Below are 17,445 nucleotides of genomic sequence, written 5' to 3'. Positions count from 1 at the left end.
GGTTTCTCTTTCTGAGGGACCAATGCTGTAGATGTTATCGAAGCTGATATCTTTATTTAGTCTACCCTAATGCGTTTTGTGTACGGTCGTACTTCCATTTGAGGAAAGCCTTGAGCGCTTCGTTGGGATGGCTCTTCGCAAGATGAACCCAAGACATGCCCGTACGCACACACAATCACAGGCGCACGTGCACACACACACACACGCACACACAGTATCTCTAGCAGTACTACTCTTTATTTTCGATTGGGTACTTTTTTGACCCAGAAGCTGAGGCGAAGTCCATTTCAAAGTGCACGTCCATTTTACTTGATCTTGACCTATGAGGAAAAGGATTCCCTGTAGCACACTCTTGACCTAAGAATATCTGATGAGCATGATGATGGGAATACAGACGCAGCATTTACCAAGCATCTTCAGACAGACTATGGTCCACCTGATTTATAGAGGGAAACTTTCACATTGTGGGCAGTTACAACATAGAATCCTATGTCTGTTATGAACAAAACAAAGCTAATTTACAATACCTTATGGGGTCTGGAAGAATGCAAGACAGCTAAAGGAATAGACATAATAAATAAGTCAGAAGATTGGCATGGCCTCAGTATCAGACTTCCTTGCTACAGTAGCAATGTGAATGCTAACAAGCAAAACACCTTTGAATTGGGCCTAAAAAAAAAAAAAGTTTGGTTCCTGTTGGTTGTCAGTTGAGGTCATGGGTAGGTAGAGAATTTATTTTATTTTTTTATTTTATTTTTTCCAGCGGCAGCGAATGATAGGTAGGTTGTTTTCATTTAAAAACGAGAAAATTCGCTCATCCTTGTACAGAATGAAGAGGTGCTGTATCGAAACGTAATTATAGTTTGCATCAAGCTCATAAAATAATTTGGGTCGCACATGAATTGACAGGGTCGGTCGGAAACCGGAACCAAACAAATTTTTTTTTTAGGCCTTGGAGAGAGAAAGGGAGCGGTAGGAGAAAAAAGAATTCATACAAAGGCCTCTTTAATCAACCAGTAGTTAACAAAGAAGGTTATATAAGTTCTACTATTAAGATGCATGTTTGTATCATGACACATTGAACTATGATTTCATAGTTGGCAATGTTATTTTACTTGTGCCAAGGATAGAGCAATTATTTTCCAAAAGATTTTTTTGATGTTCTGATTGTGCAATATTTGGTTTCAAGGTAAACAGAATACTTTTCAAAAGTGTCTAGTCATGCAGTTTCCGAAGAGCCACTTCTATTTTGCCTCTTAATGTCTTGAGACAGCAATCAGGCAGTTTTTTTCGCGTACGTGCTTCGCATGGAGTGTTAGAGCGAGTGCTTGCTCCGAGACAACACAGCCAACATTAACGTTAATAACTACAACCTCCTTTTGTCTGCTCCCACAATAGATCTGTTCGCTCTTGTGTCTGGCTTGCAAACAAAGCGTCAATACAACACTGGGCATGATTACCTTCGTCATCATCATCATCATCAGCATCATCATCATCATCATCATCATCATCAACATCATCAACACCATTAAAGTTTCCCATATGCTTTTCACGTTCATCGCCCAAACCGTTAGGTTGGGGGGTCTGGGGATCACAGTTTGCCACTCACCGAATGCCCTTGTGGGGTTAGTGCCAACTGACCAGGAGATGAAGGCAGTAACACCGCACCATATTTCACACTCCCTCAGGGTAAGGGGGCCGTATGTGGCTGTCTCAAGGGGGCTTTGATTGGGACGGGGGGGGCGTTGGGGGGGAGCGATTGAGGAGGATTCTCGATGGTGGTCGATGAATCAGTAACCGGGGAGTCTTGGAGGTAGGTTGTCCTTGGTGTGGAGAAAGCTTGGAGCTGAGGCGTGCGTGCAAACAGTGAGGCGGAGGGACGAGGGAATTGGCCGGTGAGCTCACAGAGCACCTTGTCCCACTCATCCCTCCAGCCCTGTGACACTCGCAGTGATGAATCTGCAGGGTCCTTTTAAGAGGGAGAAGCCGGACCACGCTTTAAGTACCCCTCCAGCTATTTCCCCATGCGGCTCATCCCAAGACGTAAGGGGTTCAGCCACCTTCCACTATAAATCTATTTCCCTCTCACCCCCCCCCCCCCCCCCCCCCCCCCACCCCATTCTGATGACGAAACCATAACCCATGACGGTATGCCGGCGGCTGGTGGCCTTCTTGGTTATCAGGGACGGGAGCCTACTAATTTCCTCAGAGAGATCCTCGCAGGTCAAGGGGTTACACGGCTCAGCCGTACCGTCACACGAGCCAGTGAGCCGCACCTTCATCAGGCTCTCCTGGCGACAAGCCGGCAGGAGACCGGCTCCTGGATGCTCCTCCATGCATGTACGCTGTTTTCATACTGCCGCTGCACTGGCCTTAGGATTCACCTCCTGGTCTGCTCATACGTTTACATTCAGGGCATTTAGCCGACGCTTTTATGTAAAGCGATTTAAAATTAGAACATTTGTCAATAGAAGGAGAAACAACGCATTGCCGTCGGTACAGTAAGCATGTTCATAGAACCAAGTGCCAAGCACCTACAATCGCTAGGTTAAAGGTCCCATGACATGCCACCAGGTGTGCTGTGATTAGCCGTTACAAGCCGTTTTGGAAGTCTGTCCCTTATGACACCACAGGTGGGCGTGTCAACATAGATGTGTGACGGAAAGATGAGCAACGTTTGCTACCTTCCACTGGTTAGGTTGGTAGACTGATCTATCCAGCACATATCTAGGTGGACACGCCCACCTGTGATGTCATAAGGGGCAGATGGCCAAAACGGCTTGTAACGGCTAACACCTGGTGGCATGTCATGGGACCTTTAACCCAATCCCCGTATACAACAAAGCTAGCTAGGATAAGATGCCCCAACTCTGGGATTGGTCAATTCATTTAGAAGAGTTTCAAACCCAACGTCGGAAGCGGGTCCTGGCGGACAGTATCTTCTTGATTGCCTGACTGTGTGTCTTTGCAAACAAATGACAAATAAAAAACGATAAAACCAGCCGTCGCCCTCGGAGGCGGTGGAGCCGTGGGGCTGTCAGCGCCCTCCCCTGTGCTCCTCATGTTGTTCTTCGTCTGCTGCGCCGCCATATGTCGCGGGCAACGTGGTGGCACGCAGTGCAGAGAGAATGGGATTCTTGTTGTCGCCCGGCATATGGCTCGCATGGCTTCCGAAGCGGCTTCAGTCGCTGCGACGGAGACGAATGTAAAAACTCGCTCGGCACAGCAAAGCAAATAGACTTCTACTGCTTCTGGTGCCGTCGCCTCTTTTCCTTTTTTTTTACCCCAGATGGATCAGAGAGTGATCATAGCTGATCGTGACCTCTTCAGGAGTAGACTGTGAGTCTCCCCGAAAAGGATTTGTAACAATTTCGTAGGATTTGTTGACTGCAGTTTTTAAAACTAAACGTGGATCATATCAACACATATCAACACTCATATTTTCATGTCTGGTGCAAATATAAGTTGTGTAAGTGGAAGAGAGTGTATGTATCACAGGTTTAGCATTGCAGGTATGGGCAGATGTCTAGGGAAGAAATTGGAATCGGCATAGGCAGTAGGAATACAGAACAAGAAGCAGGGGCAAAGACATTTGGAAGCAGCCCCTAATAAGAGGGCGATTTGGCAGATGTCTGCTACAGTACGTTCTAATTTGTTGTGCGATGCTCGGAAGGCGCCCTTTAGGAAATAAATCCAGCGGAGCGGTGTCACGAAGTCAATGGATTTCCTCCGTTGAGCTAGCTTAACACTGCTTAGGCTGTTCTTCCATGTTCCATCAGCTTTTAATACTCTACTCTCTTTTTCTTTCTTCCCCTGTTCTCCCCGAGCCAGCTAGTATGTGAGAGAGAGAGAGAGAGAGAGAGAGAGAGAGAGAGAGAGAGAGAGAGAGAGAGAGAGAGAGAGAGAGAGAGAGAGAGAGAGAGAGAGAGAGAGAGAGAGAGAGAGAGAGAGAGAGAGAGAGAGAGAGAGAGAGAGAGAGAGAGAGAGAGAGAGAGAGAGAGAGAGCTGCCCCTGCTAGGTAATGCAAACCAAGATGGCCAAGCTCTATTAATCACCTCCACCCTGTGAAGAAGAAGATGAAGCCAGAGGTTCATTAGGAAACGATTCCTTTAATGGGTGGCTGTACCGGGGTCGCACTATTTAAAAGTGCAGCCGGACTTGGCGAGCAGTGGGGGGTAGGGGTGCCCGGCTGCTAAATCCTCTTCCCTCTGGGGGGGGGGGTTCTAAATGACGTTATCTGAAAGTACAGGAAGCACTCACACAAATAGAGCATAGGGGTGGGTCTCTCTCGGAACACTTACCAAAGTGAAGTTAAGCGCTATAGGTGCGAGGGCGAGAGGCATGCCCTCTCTCTCTCTAGCTCCTCCTCTGACCACAGTGCTCTCTGCCAGGCCTCAAGTACATCAGAACACAGCGGGCCCTCAGAGTACGGCACGTCCTAATCTCACAGGGAGAGGTCTATGACACAGTAATGCCAGTGCTCCGTCGCCACCGCTGCTCCCTCTGTAGACATGATCGAGGGTGGGGGTTGAGTCATTACGGCACAACAGACTCATCCCAGCCTGTGCGAACCCCCCCCGGGGCTCTGCTGTCGCTCACGAGACTCTTCTGCCCCAGAGACAGCAAGGGGGCCACGTTCTGATGTGTGAGACACCAAAGAAATCATCCCCCGATGCGCCCTGGGCCACCGGCCGTGCTCTTCCTGTCGTACCCCTCGGTTTACCCGGACACCCGCTTGAGTCGAGATGATGACCTCTTTGGTTGACAGAGTGTAGCCCCCTGTTCAGCTATTCCACTGAACCCATCCCGTGATCATCTGACTGGGTGTCCATGTATTGGTGCTCTGGAACAATCAGCAGGTCTGGGGTTTGGCAAATACTCGCCCGTACATGGGCAAAGGTTTATGTTGATTTGACAGACATGCAATCTGTTGCAATGACAGACATGCGGCAAAACTTGGAATTTGCAAGCCTTCGTATCTTCGGCTGTCACTTTGCAAAAGAGAACAATCACTTGGATCCAAGAAACATGCAATTTACGGTTAATTAACCCTGTCATTCATGTGTGTTTGTCGGCTATGCTTTTAGCCTCTGCGGCTTCTTCCGTATTCCGAGTGCAGCTCAAAGTCATTTCAGACTCATTACGAAACAATAAAGGTTTCATCTCTGCATTTGTAACAGTACGAAAGCGTGTTATTTTTCTTGTAGGTGAGCCGTGCAGAACAGCGATGTATGACGGAGATGGGTCACAGCGTGTGCATGACTCAACAGAAACGTGACATGGAGCCAAAAAGTTAGTATCGATCTTTCCTTTCTGTCACCTATGTGTGCGAGGTGTTGAGGCGGGTTTCTGTGTTCTTGTGTTGCCAGTGGCAGCTGGTGACTGTCCCCGCGGCCCATTGTCCATATCCTCATCAGCCTGCGTCACTGTCATACGGCAAACACAAGACTAACCAGGAGGTGACACATATCACCTATTTTTTCTTCCTCCGACACAGTTTGTCTTACCCCCCTTTGCGCTCATTTTTTGGCAGGAAATGGATCCCTCCCTCTTTTGATTGCCTCCTTTCCCCGTAGGGACACCTTGTACGAAATTAAACATGAATCGCTACTCATCTTAAGAAACCGCTCCTAAGTGGCTGATTAAAACGGGGCATTGAAATTGATACTGACCATTGACCGCAAATTTGTTTACGAAGCAGACTATTTTTCTTTTTTTATCTATAAACTACGAAAAGTCTTGTAGCCAATCCTCCCTGGTTTAATGATCTCCAAGTCAGCGTCCTGAGTGTCCCCTTAGCTCCCCCGTCCCACCTCCGAGAAGTAAGACCCAACGGAGGGCTGACTCTGGTCTTCACAGCAGTCTGACCCCGGCCGCTAAAAGGTCCCCGCATTTATTACAGTTTGCTCTTGCATTCAGCCAGCCCTATTTCAATAGCTTCCCGCAATCGAAAACACACGAACTCCCCATTCAAAGCCGACACACTCGCAGTTGCTCATCTTTTCAGACACAATCCGAACAAACATGTTGTTGACAAGCTTTCCCTTCAGCAGCGGGGTTCAGCAGGTCAATGCTTCGCCAGGGAACACAAATAGTGCAGCGATGAGAGAAGAATAAGTCGAGGCCTTCCTTGGGCAACTTTAAATGATTGTGTGTCCATGTAAAGCTAACCTTAACATTGTGTGTTGTCTATGGGCCTATTTATGTACGTGCTTTGTGTGTTTGGTCATTCATGGCTTATGTCATCTTCCCTGCGTGCTTGCTACTGGTTTGTGTCTATCGATGACACAGTGGTGTCTGTTTGTTCATCCACTTCTTCAGCCAGCAGATAAAACTATTGGTCTGGTACCCGTCGTCAGGGAAACCATCAACCCATCTCGGTTGCCCTTCGAGGCTCCTTGCCTCAGCCCACGACAACAAAACAAATTCTGAGAAAGTTCTGGAATCAATAGAAGGCACCGAGGCACAACAACACTCTCCCTTCTCGGGCGGCGACTTAGGAATTCACCAGCCGTCTACCATGTAGCCGTTTGGAAATGCGTCGCCTAATGGGAATTAAGTGAGCAACGCCGTTCTGCCCCGACTAAGCGTCTGAGCTCACAAGAGATGGAAAGGAGAAGAGAGACTGGGTGGAAGTGTGGAAGGGGGGGGGGGGGGTCTGACTCGTTGATGGTTTAAGATGTAGCCTAAGCTCTTTTCATCAGCCCCCCAGAATGAACTCCTTGTCAGGGTATCACAGCCGGCTAGGCTAATTTGATGTAACCTCCACGTTGAGCAGATAAGGCGGCTGGTTTCACCTGTACTATGAGCCTCTTAGCACTGACAAGTCACGGCCGAAAAGCCTCCCCTACGCGTGATTGGATGCATCGCCGGCGAGGTGAGCGCCGTGACGACGCGATGTCCTCTTCACAACAACACAACAAGTTGTAGCACGTCATGCTAATCCAAAAACTTTACATGACAGGAATGTATCTGGAAGGGAAATGTTGTCTACAGCAGGCGATTCACATGCAAAAGTAATATGACAAACGAATAATAATAATATAACACAGTTTTATCCCCAACTGTCAACAACTAAATCCAACTGTTGATAACAGCTGACAAACCTGAATAATGGTTCTCATGGGCTCCGGGGGGAAAGGGAATTTGTGAAACGCAATGCAATTCAGCTTTCCTTTTAACTCATATTGTAAACAACACAAGACGGGTCTCGTGTAGTGTGATCCTTTATCAGCAGAGCTCATCCAAGGTCTGTCTTGAATCTCTTCAGTGACAGCATGCTGTCGTCGCATCTGCCAACATTTTCCATGGACGAATTTGAACATTCATTGCAAGAGGAAGTTAAACCGAGTGGGTGACCCCCAAATCCAACCCACACAACAAACCCAAGACTCTCCATCAACCCATCATGGCAATTCTTAGCATCACAAGCACTATAGGCTGTCTACCCTGTGCATACGCACACACCACCTTGTTGTCTTCCCCCTCTGCCTCTTACAACTGCTCACACCTTTGCCTTACATCTGTAGCGACGAGTGTTTGGATTCTCCTCTCGGAGCGGCCGATTCAATCCCAGTGTCAGGGCGCTGGAGGCGGGCTCTCTGTGTCCTGCTGCTCCTTGATTGGTGTCTCAGAATCCAAGCATTTTCAATCGCTGTCTTCCGATTGGTGATGTTCACTCCGGGCCCCTGCCTGTGACCTGCGAGCACACCCACTCATCCCAGACTCAGATTGGCCGTGCAAAACAGATTCGCTGAAGAAAATATACAAATCCCCGGCACATACTCAACGCGTACTAAAAAATATGGGGTTTATAAATAAAATGAAAGGAAGACTACCTGCTAGCTTTCTGGCTTTCCTCTTTAGTACGCAACTCTCTGACTCTCTGTGGGAGGTAGGGGGGGGTTGCGTTTATGGGGGTGGTGTGGGGGGGGTGCTGTTGTTGATGCTGCAGGAGCTTTGAACGAATGTGCACACGCATGTGTATGTGTGCACGCGTGTATATGTGTGCACATGTGTGTGTGTGTGTGTGTGTGTGTGTGTGTGCGACAGAGTGCCGAGTACATTTAAGAGACGGAAATGTTGCTCTCCACTTGAGCGATCATCCACAATTAAGTGAAATGAGGTACATATTATGAGAGATGAGGTGGGCCTGTAATGGGACTGGCAGACTTAAAACCAAAGCCATGTTCAATTAAATACTATTTCTTTTCTAATGCTGGATCCGGATGTATTCTCGTCATTTCGGCCATGGAAAATTACTTCTTGGCTACCACTTGCCCATTTCATCCTTGTAAACACATTATATGACGAAGAGGCCAATTATTATTATCAGTTGGTAACATTTTTAAATAATTGGTACATTAATTAACATTAGTTGATGCAGTAATAAGCATTATTATATAGCAATAGCATAGGAGTTAGGGTGCGTTTGGGTTTAAAAGATAGGGTTAACTCCAAACCCTAACACTAACCCTACTTAAAGGTTGGGTATGGGATTTGCAAAACGCCAGCAGATTTTGAAAACACACACCTCAAATGGTCCTACCCCCTCTCCTTCAACGCTGACTCTGACTCCACCCATTCCAAGTACATGGACGCGCAATCATGCACGAGCGAACAACAAACAGAAGCTTGCTCTGGGTCACGAGCTTTGAGTACGTGCACGAAGGGGTCGCACAGGGAGCGGGGGAGGGGGAGTGCAGTACGACCGTTTGATTGACGTACTTACTGTCCAATGCCACTCGGTGGGTCTGGAAATCAGTGGCTGGAGTTTTCCGAGCCCTGCCTGTTCCACAGGTACTTCTAACTCAGTGGCTGTATGTGGGTTATGATAAGGATTTCAAGTAATTTTGCAAAAATGGCCAAAAAAGAGAATTCCATACCCAACCTTTAATATTGTATAAATCAATACCTTAGTAAACATGAACACCATTACCTTATTTACCATGCACACCATTAGTAAACATGGACACCAGTAATAAATAATTATTAGACCAGTTAGTTAATTATCTGTTCATTATCTGTCCGGAAATGCTTATTACTGCTGATTGGTAATTGCTTAATTAAATCAATGCCCTTGTTGTAATGTGTAACCTTATTATTATTATTATTATTATTGTCATTGTTGTTATTACTATTATTAGCATTAGTATATTAATATTATTATTAAAGCCAAAAAGGAATCTATTCCTAGTGTCAACATTAGCTTTCCCTTCGAAATGCAGCCTGTTTCTAGCACATGAAGAGAGGCCATCTAGTACATACAAGTTAACCACACTGACCACATGTAGAATCTGGTTGGCTTTAGGAGAAATACTTCTTGTGAATGCCAACAAGGGTTGGATTGAACAGGGTCGCGACCCTGAGAAACACAATCAGAGGAGTAAGATCTTTCCCTCAAAACAGATTTCATCAACGTTGTTCATCGAGAAGATACTTCTGGATGAATCCATTCCTTTGGTTCTGTTTGACCAGGGGCATTGGCACAAGGTACTCTGGAAAGTCACTGTGTTCGCCTATTTCTGAAACCTGGGAAGGGTATAACATCCAGACAATTCTCCAGTATAGCCTGGACTCCACTGTCTCGCCCTCGCTCTCTCTCTGTCTTGCTCGCTCTTTTTCACACTCAGTCGCTTACTCACTCATTCACTCTCACCCCTCGCTCTCTGTCTCCCTCACACATACATCCTCTCTCTCTCTATCTCTCCCACACAAACACACATACACACACACACACACACACACTCTCTTTCTCTCTCCCCTCTCTCTTACACACACTCAGTGACTCAGCCAGGTGGGGACCATACCGGGGGACAGGGGAAACAGCCCTATAACCAGACGGCTTGCGGCCCGCGCCCGGGCAGCCACGACGATTAGAACCACCATTGCCGCCGCCGCCGCCAGCACTTCTTTACTTCTTTAGTTGTTTGTTTTGCCTCGTATCTCGCCTCCACACTGAGTGATGGCTCCAGATGGGGTGTCGCGGAGTAATTGGTGTGGACTGTTTTGCTTGTCTACACAAACCATTGATCACCTGCTTCAGCTTTTCAAGGCTCTTTTCACTCTTTTTATTTTCTTATACTCACCCAGCCCACCCCCTGTGATGATTGAATACCAATGCTCTCTCTCTCTCTCTCTCTCTCTCTCTCTCTCTCTCTCTCTCACTCACTCACTCACTCACTCACTCACTCTCTCTCTCTCTCTCTCTCTCTCTCTCTCTCTCTCTCTCTCTCTCTCTCTCTCTCTCTCTCTCTCTCTCTCTCTCTCTCTCTCTCTCTCTCTCTCTCTCTGTGTCTCTGTCTCTGTCTCTGTCTCTGTCTCTCTCAGTCTCTCTCTCTCTCGGAAAATCTCAAGTGCACACAGCTAAACATCTCGCTGGTCTGCGGCAGCGACGACGGCAATGGCGGTCATTACTCTCGCCGATGACACAGTGAATGCCTCATTCCCAGGAAGGAGCCATGTGGTGCCCGGTCATAATGAGGCAACGCATTCATAAATTCACTGTGTGTGTGTGGGTGTGATTAAATTGCAGAGATTGGCCGGCCATCGGACAAAAGTTGTTTACTTAATGTCATTGATGACCTCCATGTGTATCATCCATCGGCCCTGCCTCAAAGCGGCTCCAGGTCCATGGAGAGTGCTCTTTGATTGAATAATTATGATAATTATTAACGGCCTTCAGTGAGCCACTCTGTATAACCCGATCTGCCCCCCTTAGGGAAAATCTGATGTATTTTTCTGTTTTTTTGTTAGTTTTTCTGTTCATTTTACAGCCCAACTTGTCTACTGGAGTCTGTTGGTAGATGTAATGTCTACGGGGACGAGGCGAGGCCTCATGCAAAAACCTTGTTCTTCTACTACAACAAGTGGAAAAGTAAATGCGGTACACTGTTTTTCCAGGTGCGTTGAAGTTTCCTCGTTTTCGTAAAAGCTAAGAAACTCTCTCTTTGCTTCTACCTGTCATTTATCTCTGATTCACCCACCATGGTTTTCCGCCGCTGTTTAAATCGAACAAATATGAAATAGTCGGTTTGTTCGCGCTCCATTATCAGAGAAGCGAAGGAGACGAGAGTAGAGGCAGACCCCATGAAGAGGCATATTTGAACAGAAGCTCGCACTTTATCTTCTTATTTTCTTCTTTCCCTTTTCCCATATTTCCTAACCAAGCGTGGGACCTTTGTGAGTGAGATACGACGGCAGTTGTTTAAAACAAATAAATCAAACGTATGTTTCAGTGGCTTTTCCGTCAAAGAAAAAGTCGGTTCTCAGTTTGTTCGATCGGTGATCCACGAAGCGATCGAGCTTATCTCAGAGCGACGTATGATTGGTTCGAGGCTCCCGCCGGGTGTCATGGCAGATCTAAACTTATACGACATTAACGTTCTGTTGACTGATTTATCTATTTTAAATATATTTATAATATTCTTAATTTCTGCTAAAACTTTCATCGAATTGAATTGATTTTTATGTTATTTTTAGCTATTTTATTTATTTTCTAAGCACAGAAAATACTGAGTATGTCACACAAACAATTCACTGCACATCCTGAATGAGTATGTGACAAACAAAAACCTCTGAATCTTTGAATCTTTGAGAACTTGTAGACAGCAGCTCACAGTGGGTTTCTAAAACTATGGAGACGTTACAGAACTCATCTTTTAATGAGTCCGTAACAATACTGTAAGACGGAACCAATTTCAACCTTCTTTTCTGAAGCACAACTCCAGCTTATTTCATGGTCATTGAGCTTGGCTTTCTCGTTTCAAGGCCAGCAAGTCAAACGCGAAGTAATTATTGACACTAGAAGTGTTGAATCTGTTAGTGGATAATGTATCTGCCAGTGTGTCCATCCTTCACTTATTATTGTTTCCTTGCAGCCTTATAATGCAATCTGATGCATTGTAATTGCTTATGATTGCCTCAGTGTGTGTGTGTGGGTGTGTATCTGTGTGTGTCCCTGCATGCGTGTGGGTGTGTTAGAATGGAGAGGACTAAATTGGCCATCATGGAGTTCTTCTCAGTGCCACACCGCCATGTTCACAAGTGACAGGCACCATTAGCGTACCCCCCCCACACACACACACAACCCCCCCGCCCCCATCCCCTCCGATCCCCGGTCCATCTGCACATCGTCCACCTGCTCCAAGAGGCTGCCGCCATCCAACCAATCACAGGCTCTCCCCGTGGCTCGCATCCTTACCTGATTGGCCCCCGGGCCTTTCGGCACAGAACTGGGGGCTCTGGAACCAAAAGGCTCTGGCGTCCATTTTGTTTCTCATTACCATCTTTGAGAAAGCTGATTTTCTGCCCTCTTCCTCCTCCTCCTCATCACTGGTAAACGCGTCAGAGTCCCCGCTGCCAGGTGGCTCCTGTAATGCACTGGGGGGCCCTTCATGGGAGAGGCTATTGTGAACGACCCTGGCAGCCCCGTCCGTTTTCTTTCTCCTGTGTCCCCGTCACAGGAGTGTGCTCGAGACGGTTTTAGACTGTGACTGTCACTGTGAACGTTAATCAAGCCGCTGGGCCAGAATAACGGTATTAGTTCTTTCGATTTCTGTGAGCATAGCTGATTGGGGTAAACTTTGTAGCTGACGAGAGTCGAGGCTTGTCTGCGAATGACAAGCCTGGTGACTCACTGGTTTGTGAAAGCTGAGCTCCACCGCATAGCGTCTATCTGCGCCGACCGTTCTCTACTCTTCAGGCAATTTGTCGGCCCCGAAACCGCATCTTACCGTATCTTCTCTTCCAACCGGTACCATCTAATTTAATCTTTTATTACTGAACGTTTCACCTGAAGCCAAGCATGAGCAAACTACTTTACACACCACACATTTATGACTCATCCAGACATTACACTACTTCTGGTGGAATCATGTCGGCATAATGAATTGCTAACTGAAGCCACCAGCTTGGAAAACAAAATGTACGCCATTACCGTGCATCCTATTGGGTGAGGCAAGGGCAAGGGGGGCGGGGCTAGTCGGCAAGTAACATCATCAATTACATTTGCCACTAAAAACAGAGACTGCATTTGTAGTAGCCAATCACCAGAGGCGTTGCTGTTGCTATTTTTCAGGGGGTGGTATTTTGGTTACTCTTTATGGTTTCTCTCACAATGGAAACGTTGTTACTTCTCCTTGTTTGGAGTCTCCAGCTGGAGTAGATCATCTCTAAGCCCACCCCTTAGGAGACCTTTCTGCTGACTTGATCACGTCCTGGAGCCACAGCTCACTGCCGGCCTTTGTCTGTCTCAGTGGGTCCCGGTGGGAGGAAGCCAGGAGTTGATCGAGTCCACACCTGAAGCCCTCCGGGTGAATCAGCTCTGCAGTGATCACTCTCACCACGCAGAGACGACTCTGGGTTCAAACCCCCTCAGTAACGACCCTAAAAAAAGCTACATCGCTCTAATAGCTCTTATCAGTGGGAAATGGTGATTATTATTATACCCAGAGCATATGTTTGAATTATGAATATCATTATTTGAATGTAGCAATACATTTTTCCTGCGTATTTATGTGGCACTCACTCAACACAACACACAGCACCACTAATGATGATCTATAAGGCCTCGGCTGCCTTTAAACGTATTTCTCATTGGCGTGTTGAATATTCAATCAAGTGTCACCTTGCACTTGTGTTTATAGCCACAGCTTCGCTGTAATTTCACCCCCAACCCTCGAAAAAAAAAAAAACGTTCCTTTTCACCTACCTTTTCCCCTCCGCACCCTGGCACCGGTGTGTTCCACACCTCTGGCGCTAGTCGCTGAACTTCCCACCGCTTGCCTTCAAACTAATCTATTTTTCTAATCAAAGTTTCTCTAAATAAAATGACATCAATCATCCCAGCGCGTCACTCTGCGCAGACCCCTCAGGCTTGAGTTAACACATTCCTCTGTGCAACATTCAATTAGTTTGTGCAGGGAAAACAGAAAACATCTACTGAACCCGACCAGTGGCAGGACAGAATACATGAATATCAGCATCCAGGGCCCGCAACTATCCTTTTAATCATGCCTTCTTTTTTGTTTATCTTCACTACCTGTGACGTTTTTCTTTCGACGTGATCGAGTTTTTTTTCGTTTTTTCATCTTTCTCTGGAGATAGTACTCGATGGCTCGCTAGCATGATTGCCAGGGAAAAACGGGAAGTCAACCTAATCACGACAAAAACAGAACAAGTGGTAAAGGCTACTCGCTCTTTGCCCTCCCTCCCGCCTCCTTCATTTTTCCGCAGTGTTTGTGTGTTTGTGTGTTTGTGTGTGTGGGTGTGTACTCTGAATTTTGAATAGCCACTCTCATGCAAACCATAATGATATTCTTTGTTTGTATCTTTGATGTCTGCCTAATCAATCTTTACAGTGGGCCTTCAGAGGGTCACAGAATGCAATTAAATGCAGCGCTGTCAAACCTTATGCTAATGGCCTGTTGATGTGAAAATGCATGAGGGTTGGAAAAATATGAATTATATATTTTTTTAAATGTCATTAAATGCGACATGGAATGAAAATTTACTTTGGCTACCTTTTGAGTCAGTTGCCATGCATATATTCATGCCGCATGCTACACCAAAGCAAGCGGCTCATTTGAACAAGTTACTTATTTGACGTTAATTACAATTAACTTGACAACCTTTTAAACATAATGTTGGCCTGAATTCATCCCACAGTTAAGAGTACAAATGCTGGCCAATAGCAACAGCTTTGGGGCCTTATTCACTACAGTAAGGAAAACTACTCTGTCAATTGCCGTTCAAATTCTGAAAAATAAAATCCCTTTTTCTTGTAACGTATGCATCGTTCATGGGTATTACCCTGATCCTAGACTTGACGAGAGTGTCAGTACTTATTACTTTATTGAACTAGGTTTGCGTGGTCTTCCTGGCAGCACGAATGGAAGTAGCAACACACACTTAAACGTTTTGAAACCATCCGATAGCGAAGACATTGCCTTCAGGTATCATGGCTGGTATCACCAGACAACTCTACGCCCCGGGGCTACTGTTCCTCTGGAGGGTCCCCATTGACTGGCTTTGGTCTCAGTCTGAACACGTGGAGACACAATATTAATAAAACACCAGAAGAATACCGGAACTTCTTGACAAAGGAAGAAAAACATCCCTTCCAGGACGAGATTGAGTTAGTTAGTTGCTTAGATAGTTTGCATGGTTTACAAAGTGTAAATGGCCGACGTCGCAGAATTCACAATAAATGAGGGATCATTCTGTTTTTTCAGGCCTACTCCATCAATGGTGAAGACTGTTTTTTAGAGCCATTTCTACAAGGGCTCGCCTGGCCAGGAGTACTAAGTATATGCTCCTAAATCTGAAGCTTTCCCCATCTCACCATCTGTGGGTGACCTGGATATACAGGAGCCTCAGAGCTGTGGATGAGCCAATGAATTCGACTCTTTGAGAACTGGCTCCCACACCCCCCCCCCCCCCCCCCCCCCCCCCCAACTGTTCATCTTGTTGATGTACTCCTCCGAGCCACGTGGATATGTTGGAGTCGATGGTCTGACTTAAACATACAGGAAGTGGTGTGCTGTCAATGTCCATCCAGTGTCCTTTCAACTCGACGAATGGGAGCCACCCAACTTTAAACATAATTTATTTGTGGGATTACATTTAAATAAAGTGTCAATCAAAAACAATGACGGTCAGAGAGAGGAAGGAGAAATTAACTCGGAGGCCCTATCTTGCACCCAGCCCAATTGACTTGCTACACCGACGCATGTATCGGGGGATAGACACGTCTTTGTGTGTCTGTTTGTGTTGATTGAAACTATAAAGTGATCTCTCTCTTCCCTCTGACTGTGGCTGTGTCTGGCGGTTCTCCCACCTGGTCCCCGAGTTCTTTAGGCCCCATCCTCTCTGCTGCCAGTGACGGTTGCTGGAAGAGAAAGAGAGGAGGCTGCTTCTCTTGGTTCTTCGTCCCGGCGGAGCACAATACAACAAGTGTAAAACTGCACCCTTAGTTTAATCGTATTTTTATTAGATCACTTGTGTTGCTATTATTTATTAACGAGTGTCCCTATAATCTAAACCTTTTGGGGTATGATCCATAGTACCAAAGCTCCCCTGTTGCCTCAGCGCGACCCGGAAGCAGTGCCCGGCGTGCAGGACAGGGCCAATCACTACCAAGGTATTCCGACCAATCACGACACAGCGTTCACGAAAAACAAATTCCCCCTGGAAACTAAACAATTGTAACTCAACCCTGCGTCGTGATTGGTCTGAGATACCTTGGATCCTGTTCTGGATTTATTTCGGGATCCCGAATGTGTCTACTCAGAGTACAGACATAGAGGCTGGAGCGTTTATAAACAGAAGATGCCTTCAGAGACTTTGCTTTCAGCATCTTCTCTTGCAATGAATTTTCAAATATTTCTCGAACCAAATGAAAAGCGCCAGATCCAAGTTATTCCAGTTATTCTTTGGCATCTGCAGGCCTCACTAACACTCTGACTGACTTAAACACACTGCTCACCTATGCTACTGGATGCTGGGTCCGATACACTATGATGTAATGCGGTCTGAGACAAAAACACATTCCAAAGAAAGACCCTGATGAATTTATTGGTCTAAAATAATGTTGAATTGCATCAATTTCTTGATTCTTGGAAATCATAACTGAAGATCCTATGGGTAATGCATTTAATCATGTTTCCCCCTTGCTGCGAAGCATGCCATCTGCCCTGACTGGGTTTAGAAGCATTCAGACAGTTTAACAGTAAAATAGATTCATTTTCATTATGTAAACCACAAACACAAGCCATGCTAACGTATTTGGGCCAAAATCGACCAGAACTTCCATAAACAACATAATTAGTTAACAAAGTGTGTTATCACAAAGCACACAAATAAACCAGAACCCTGAAATGGTGTTTTACCTTGATTTATATGCAAACACCCCAAAATTTCATCTGTTATTCAAAGTGGGCAAGAGAATTTAACTACGACACGTTGGACCCAAAAGCTGGTTATTGGAATGCATTTAAATGAATAAATTAGAGCTGAACGGAATAATTGGGTATGTTGGCTGGTTGGTCCACAATTCCCAGTCAACTTTGTCCAAACAATATCAGCATATGCTGCTGTCTCTAATCGCCCCCCCACCCCAAACGCCCCACACCTCCTCATTGGTCAAAAGCAGCCTAACTATCATGGTTTTTTTTTGGTCTAAGCCGCTTGTCGTGCTCCCTTGTGAATTTGAAGCTTTAAGTGGATTCTGTAATCGCTTTTCATAGAGGAGCTGCAAAACCGACCACATCAATTCACAACCAGCAAACATGTGTTTTCGGTTCTGGCCAATCTGGCAGAGCCTCCAGGCATCTTCCGACCAATAGGAGGCCTCGGCCTCATCCAATCAGTGGCCGTGGCCTTAAGGGGGATAAGGGGCCCCTGGAATCCTTTTAATACTGCTGCTCTGGGGGGGGGCGCTCTCCT

This window comes from Gadus macrocephalus, chromosome 22, assembly GCF_031168955.1.
Source record: "Gadus macrocephalus chromosome 22, ASM3116895v1".
Lineage (NCBI taxonomy): Eukaryota > Metazoa > Chordata > Actinopteri > Gadiformes > Gadidae > Gadus > Gadus macrocephalus.
The sequence above is the reverse complement of the archived record's forward strand: the minus strand, read 5'-3'. Positions refer to the sequence as shown.